This window comes from Melanotaenia boesemani, chromosome 7 (genome assembly GCF_017639745.1).
Source record: "Melanotaenia boesemani isolate fMelBoe1 chromosome 7, fMelBoe1.pri, whole genome shotgun sequence".
In the NCBI taxonomy this organism is placed as follows: Eukaryota; Metazoa; Chordata; class Actinopteri; order Atheriniformes; family Melanotaeniidae; genus Melanotaenia; species Melanotaenia boesemani.
The window spans coordinates 23,222,241-23,230,445 of NC_055688.1; positions in this window are offsets into that span (position 1 = coordinate 23,222,241).

An 8,205-nucleotide genomic window follows, 5' to 3' on the forward strand; every position below is an offset into this window, starting at 1 on the left:
AATCTTAACTCTTCCTCAATATGTGTTGACATAAACATTACAGTTTTTGTGTGCCAATGAAAGGCCTTTGAATACAGAACTGCCTTTCGTCCCTATCTGTTGTGCAGTCAGAAACATTTCAGCGCTAATGATGAACTCAGGTTAACATTGAATCTCAGACATTATACGTCACAGCTAACCAGAAATCCTCCAGTCCTTGTTTCTTTTTTTTTTTTCTTCATTGCGCCGCAAGAACAATGTAGGCAAGCAGAAGTTATTGTGCTTTGTGTCAACACGATGTGACTGTTAGTGTTTGTTGCAATAGATGGACAGCAATGTCATGGGAAATCAACTCTATTAATGTCAACATAAACAACTGAAATTGGCTTTGTAATGTGGAAGTGAGAATGATGTGACTGTCTGCATGTGCATTTTATTTGGCTCTTAAACATTGCTTACTTTTTGCTGTTAATGATCAACATGTAATCAATATGGAATTAGTATGTGTGAAATGATCGAAAACTATCAATTATAAAAACTGTTTTTAGAGTCCACATCCAAAACATTAGACTAGTTTAATGACCTGTGAGTTTTGGTTCTGTTTTTGGTTTAGTTAGATTTTGTATATCAAGTCTTATGGTGCCATTCCCTCACATTGGGAGATTCTGCTTTTAAGTTGGTTTTCAGGTTCAGGTTAGAGTTTCTGTTTGTTGTGTTTCTTCCAGTCATTCTGTAGAGGTTATCCCTTTACCTATTCTGTTATGTTACCTCCTTGTTTCCCTATTACACCTGGTCCTCTGTTACTATTACTGATATTTATCATTCTCTTAGTAAATCATCTGCCTGGTTCCCTTTGGTCCTTGACCGATTATTAAGCCAGTCATTCTTTCTGTGAGTCAGTCTGTCCATCCTTTTGATTCAAAAAAGAACCTTCAAAAACATTTACTTTCATACTTAAGTTTTTATTTCTTTAAAAATTTATTTAGAATTTAATATTTTCTTGTAAATTTAATTTCAGTTGTGTAATGTCAAATGTATTTATCTAATGAGTTTCTGAGACCTCTGGACCACTCGTCATCAAAATGCTTCTTATTATCTGTTTGTCTCCAATATGATACTCCTTTTGTCATTTTCATAATGATTGCCTCCAGTGGTTATGTAAATGGATATGTATTAAAAAATAATTTTTTAAAGTTAAAATATCAATTTTCTTTCTTTTTCTTATATCAGGTTTTATTATGATTTTAAGGCCTTTGGTTACATTCCCTAAAAAGTTTCAAGGGGGGCAATTAAGGCCAGAAATGATGTCAAAATGACAATGACAATAATTACGACAGTTGACTGTCATAATGATTTGGTCCAAAAGCAGCATCCATTAGAGGCTGAGTTGTTGTTGACATTCTTCTCTGGAGTTACAACAAACATTGAATCGTGTTTAGATACCCATGTCTGCATGCCATGCCATTAGCCTTCCGTTTCATGACGTGTTTCATAACATCCCTCATATCAAGAAATTGTTTCTGAATTAAACATGTTAGAAAGGATGACCTATCTAATCATTCTCTACACTCCATAAGTTTTAAAGCACTTACCTGAATTCACCAGAGGTTCAAAAACACAAGAGTTGATACGCAACTTTTTAACACTCAAAGCACTTTACAGTACAAGCCATATTCACCCCATTTGCACAAAGCCTTTTACTTTGTGCATATAGTACTTTTACCGACACACAAAAGATACATTTAGGTAGTTGTGGAAATTATATTTAGCCAAAGGACACTCAGATATTAATTGGAGAAGAAAAGGATTGTATTATTAGTGGTCAGTTTGACTGAAACCTATCCCCCAAGTCATTTCTGTTTCTGAGGGAAGAAGTTGCCCTTTAAAATTGCTGGCTACCTTCACTTGCTGTTTCACTTATTACTTGGTTAGATTTAGGCAGTACTATTTCTTCAATAGATTTGTTCCACTAAAACTCACTCACTTAGGTTTGGGAAAAGGCCAGATTAACGCAAAGTTAATTCCCTGCCTTTAGTATACTGTCCCTTGGTTTTGCCCATCAATGCCCACTAAATCTGAGTTTAGTTGGTTTATTTGATTAGTTCACACAATCAACGGACAGGCTAATGTGCATTTCGCAAACTGCAACAAGTCTTATGGGAGTTTGGAGTCTTGTTATACACAACATAACACATCCACCAGTATTTCCAGGTATTGAAGATGTTTTTGTGATGCAGATAACTAAAACATGCCAAGTGACCACTCAGTCTGTGTCATATAGTGTAATATCACCATCTCCTGTTGTCATGAAATAATCAGCCCAGTCTCCTGAGAATTATTTAAAGAATTTGCTTCCCTTGTAAAATATGCTATATCTACATTTCTTTGTTAAAGGAACTCATCTTTATTGTCATGTGACACATGTGACACTGATTACTTGACTGTTATCTTTTATGTAAAACCGTGATTTTTATTTTCTTATCACTAAATAGCAGCCTTTATTTCAAAATTTTAACTAGATAATCATGTCTCTAACTAAATGGCTCCAAGTCAAGAACACTCTCTGGGATGTAGTTATGTCTTTATTTAAATTTACAATAAAAGAAGGCTCAAGAGAAAGTTAAGAGGTTTCACTATGAGGGTCCCAAGCTTCCATAAGCATCAAGGGAAGATCATTCTTAGACTTTAGGATCTATGAAAAACAAAACAACAAAATAAGTAATTAATGACAGCATTCTTTGGATAGATATAATAGTCTCAATTATATTGGTTGGAATGAAAACACATTGATTATTTGATGGATACAAAATGATTTATATGTGGATGACATGAGTGTGTTTGGTACTGGATCAATATTGCAAATTTTAATTGAAACTCCAAATTAGTTCTTAACTGTATAGAGCTTTATTTTCCGCACATGCAGCACATATGACATTGCATGTACTTAGACCATAACTATTATACTGACTGCTGAAAGTCTTAAACCAGAAAGCATCTAATTATATTTAAAATTAGCATATACCTCTGAGTGCAGGATGACTCATCAGCATTTTTGTACCATTTTCTAGGAGATGACAAACTACAACACCATTTAAAATACTAACAAGATACATTTTATAATCTTTGTGAGACCATATACTGTTGTATAAGGGATATATAGTGAAACATGTCAGATTTATAGACTAAAACCTTTAATATAAATAGGGCCTCAATGTCTGACCTGCAGGAGTATAGTCCTCAGCATATTAAGGAAAAAAACACACACACACACACAAACAAGCACACACAGACCTGATTCAGTTAAAATCTGCTGTAGCATTAGAGTAGCTGTGCTCAAATGATGCCAATCAACACTCAACAGTATTTCCTGTCTCTGTGAGCAAATGTATCCCCCACTCACCTCCACCATCACAACCACCAGTGGTATCTGCCAGCAATTATTTAGAGCAACCCCACAGGAAGAGCCATCTGTAGCCGATTTCAATTTCCACACACACACAAGGGGATGTGTGCCTTAAAATCTTTAATTGAGATGGATTGGGTCATCCAATTAACCCCAACACACATGGGTGTCCTTTGTGCAGTTGAAGCCTTTGCTTTGGGGTATTGTTACAAATCTTTAAGTCACCACAGAAATACACCTGTCTTCGCTGTCTCTATAAAGTTTAATTGGGTTGAGCTTTTTCAATCAAAAGACAGCTTATTCTCCCACTTCTTTCTTTTTTTCCCCCTATGAGAGTGGGAGAATTCATGTGTTAGGAAATATGTAGTGACAAGGGGCCCATGGTGATGGGAAACTAATCTGGCAAGAAAGTGAGAAATTTTAAAGGATGTTGATTCAAATTTGTCACTTTCTTGCCTTTAACTTTAATTTTACGTATTAGTTGATTTAATGCTCTGTGATTTTTCTTGGAAACTACTGCTTTGTTGCACATACGTGTAGAAGTTAATGTTTTGTTCATAAGTTACAAGAGGCAATGTAGTAGCCTGATGTCTGATAGGAAATGTGTCATACCTCTTGTATTATAGTGCAAACATAGGAATGATATGATGATAAATCAGAATAGAAGGTTATTTTTTTTTATTATTCTAACCCTCCAGATCACAAAGTGACCTTTACTCTGACTTAAATGTTTTATAAAAATTCATTAGCAAACAATGATCTCAGAAGATTCATTAGAGAGAATGGCAACATAAAAAGCAAAATAAAGCAAAATAAAAATAGAGTAAGTTATCTTCTGATTTAAAAAAAAGAAAAAAATAAATAAATTAAAAGTTCAAGTCACCACACATCCCTTTCACTTAAATTATAGATAAGACCTGCCATATTTAATTGTTCTGGGGAAATAAAGCAGGCTCATCTTTTGGGGGCAATGTAATTTGAAACACAATTCTGCAAGGCAAAGAGAGCAGCCAGAAGTCATGCAGAGAAAATAGTCTTAATTGTTTAATCCATATCAGTTAGGCACCATGTGGGAGAAATTACAGGTACTGGGTGGTGGGATAAACACTACAACCAAACAAATGTCTGAGGGGCAGTCTACACTAGTTTGTGTCTTTTAAGATCAATTTGTCTGGGCTATTCCCTTTTCAGAGCTTCAGACTATGTGCATTAATTAAAGCATAACATTACAGCTTTAAAGGCTCTGCTGAAGGCTCAGTGTTTTTTTAAATGCAGTGGCTGACAAGGTTAATAATAAAAATAACGGATTATATTTATATAGTGTTTTTCAAGGCACTCAAAACACTTTACATTGTATCAATTATTCATTCACTCCTCATTCATACTTGGTGATGGTAAGCTACTGGATGCAAGGACACAACAACAGATTGATGTCGGGAGTGGGATCTGATCCGTCAACTTTCAGGTCAATGGATGACCCACTCTACAACCTGAGCCACTGTCACCCCGTTAACTGTTGTTTTACAAACAGGCTGTTAAGCCCAACTCTGAAATCCTGAAAGTAATCAGAATTGAGTCTTGAATCTAAATATTAAAAGCAGGCTGCATTGGCTTTCAACAAATTCTTAATGTCAACGTCTTCAACTCACCAAACTTTGCCTCAAGAATAAAGACTTTTTCTTTAAAAACCAATACTTTCTCCAGGTTAAATAGATGGCCATGGGCCAGAGCTTCGCCCACTCTTACGCCAAACTTTACATGAACGAGTGGGAGCAAGAAGCTTTAGCCAAATGTCTCAAACCCACCCTCTACCTCAGATACCTAGATGATACTTTTGGAATTTGGCCTCATTCCTTCTACCAATTCTCGGATTTCATTCACTCCCTTAACAACCACCATCCTTCCATAACAGTTAAACATACCACAAGTCGTACTCAAATCCACTTCCTCAATACTACTGTTGTTTTTAAGGCCACGAACGCTGCACAAAACCTACTTCAGATATCACCATCCCCTGATTCCCCCTACCCTAACCAGAGTCTGTATCCCATCCCGACACTCTCCCTGACCCTAACTCCCCTCACCCCTCAGCATAATTTTGACGTAACTTTACCTGCCCATACCAGAACAACCGATATGCATTCTGTCCTTAACTGAGGATAATTCTAACCCTCTGGGAACTCAGTTTAAGGTTAAAGATTTACTTTTTTCTTATACCAGCTCACTTAAAGCAAGGGACAACGCCATGTTACACCCGGCAACTTCAAAAGCCAAGACTCATGGAACCCAGTATTTTACTGGATGCTCCGCCAATGTTAAAACAATATGGCAACTGCATCTCCCATAAGAAGAAAAACAATGACTTCTGGGTCAACCTGATCCTGCCCTTATTCACTATTTTCCACACACTCCCAAACAGGGACACCGCATTTCTACAGAAAATGGACAACATCTTAGCCCAACTGAAAAAATTCCCATTGGACCAACTAAACCGAATCCTTAACTTTGCCACAGGGAAGGCTCAAAGAAGCAACAAAGGTATCAAACACAGGACTTTATAAGAGACCTGGGTATTTCTTCTCTTGCCCCAAAACGGAACAGGATTAAAATGACACCTACTAGAGGAGTCAAAACACATATGGAGACAGTGCAGAAAGACAAACAAGGGGTCCAAAAACCCCACCTACACACACAACACAAACAGACAGGCGATCAGTTAGATGGCCACACACAAGAGGTGGTAACACCTCCCATGCACCATGGACACAATCGAGGAGTACAACTCCCCATGCACAAAACACAAACCACAACCTATCATGGATCCAACAGGTGCTAACTCTACACCTAAGCGGATTCCACATAGACTCAGCACTTGCAAGCACGACAACCAGTAATCCTTATGGGAAACTCTATCCTAAAAAGACTACCTCTCATCCCACACAATGACCTACAAATAGACAGCAATCCAGGCGCACAATTCAAACATGCATACCACATCCTAAAATACAAAACGGGTACCAACCCGTGTGGCAACACTGGTCACAGCATTTAAAGTAACCATCTACATCCTCCTAACTCCTCCCCATTACCCCCCCCCCCCCCCCATCTTATAATGTACTCATATTTACCAAACACACTAGATCACGCCCACCATTCAGTAAAACACAAGTAACAACACCCATCCACACCACACACACTGCCACTACACATAGCAAACCCAGGTCCTAAATTTACCTTTGAAACCCAAAAGGACCGTTTTGCAGCACATCACACACAGAACACAACAAGTGGGACACATCCCACAATGCAACAACAGCACACACAAAAATCAGGCTCTGGATCGGAACCTTCTGAACCATCTTGAATACAGCACATACACGCACACAGTGTCAGAGTGCCCAAGCTTCCACGGTGGTGAATCGTGAGTTGAAAGTGCCATACCTCGTGCTAATCAGTTTACAGTTTCTCTACGTGAGCCTCATGTATTAACCTCACCGTCATCTCCGGGACACTGAGGTAGGACAGAGAGAAATCTCACCCACACCTAACCTTTCCCCCCTACCCTAAACAGACTGCACAACCCTTACTTCCGCACCCAGGTGGCACAGACACTATAAGTACAACAGCAATATCACACACCCCTTCCCATCACTGCAACTCATTCCCTTTGTTTCCACCTTCTCACACAAAATCACAAGATTTCATCAAATTATCAAGATTAGTTTTACATGTTTTCAGACTCACCATCCGGCTTTCCACAACTAAAACATCATTTTGGAAGAAACACTACATAGAAGAAACCAAACATTCTATCCATACTCGATTATCTCAACACCTTTATAACACTGGGGGAGGTCAAATTACCACCCATTTGGTCCAACATTTTCAAGTACACTTCACTACTCACCTCATAATTTCAGGTCTGGAAAACAACACCTGCTGGATCTGTGGGCAGAGGAAGAGAGCTGAAAGTATCTGAATACATGGGCTCAGCACAGCTGCACTAGGACCACTAAATGATTAATTAATTCAGAATTAATATTGTGCCCTCCTGATGTGGCGGTCCCGACCCTTTAGCCACATTTTTGTCTGCATGGGTCCCCTCAATGATGTCGGCCTGATTGGCGAGAGGGTTGCTATCCTCACATGCAGTTCAGAAGAGGTTATTTCAAATCCAGACTCTGACCCTGTAGAGGCCCCCTCTCTTAAGAAAATACTTCCCTGTTTTATCTCAGCCTTTTTATTTTTATTTTTTTTAACCCATAGTTAACTTCTGAGAAATACTAGGTGGTTTTTAAGGTACAATTGTGTTCATAGTAACCTCATATTTATGCTTGTCCAAGCCTCTTTTAACACATTTTTATATTTAATTTTACATAGCACTTATTTCTTTTATAGCATTTATCCCTATTTATAATTTTTAATATGTTTTTAACTAATACTTAACTGTTACCACCTGACCGATCCCAGAATACTGCAATGCAATTTTAGAATACCTTGTAGCTCCCCTTTTATTATGCTCCTTTTTTTTCTTCATGGCTTGTATGGCAGAATAGATTATGTGTATTATCATTTTTTTATTACTAATCCATGTTTGTTCAAGAGTGATGTTTTTTTTAACCTTTTAGCAATAAAATAATATTACAGCACTTATTTTTTGTTTTACCCTTTTAGTACTTTTTAATACTGCAGCACTCATTTATATATTTTATTATTTATTAATTTTATTGATAATTACCTTTTACCATTCCGCCTGCTTCTGAGTCTCCCCCACTGCCTCTGGATTGTTCTAGGGATCGGGTGTCTTTTTGCCCAGGGATCTA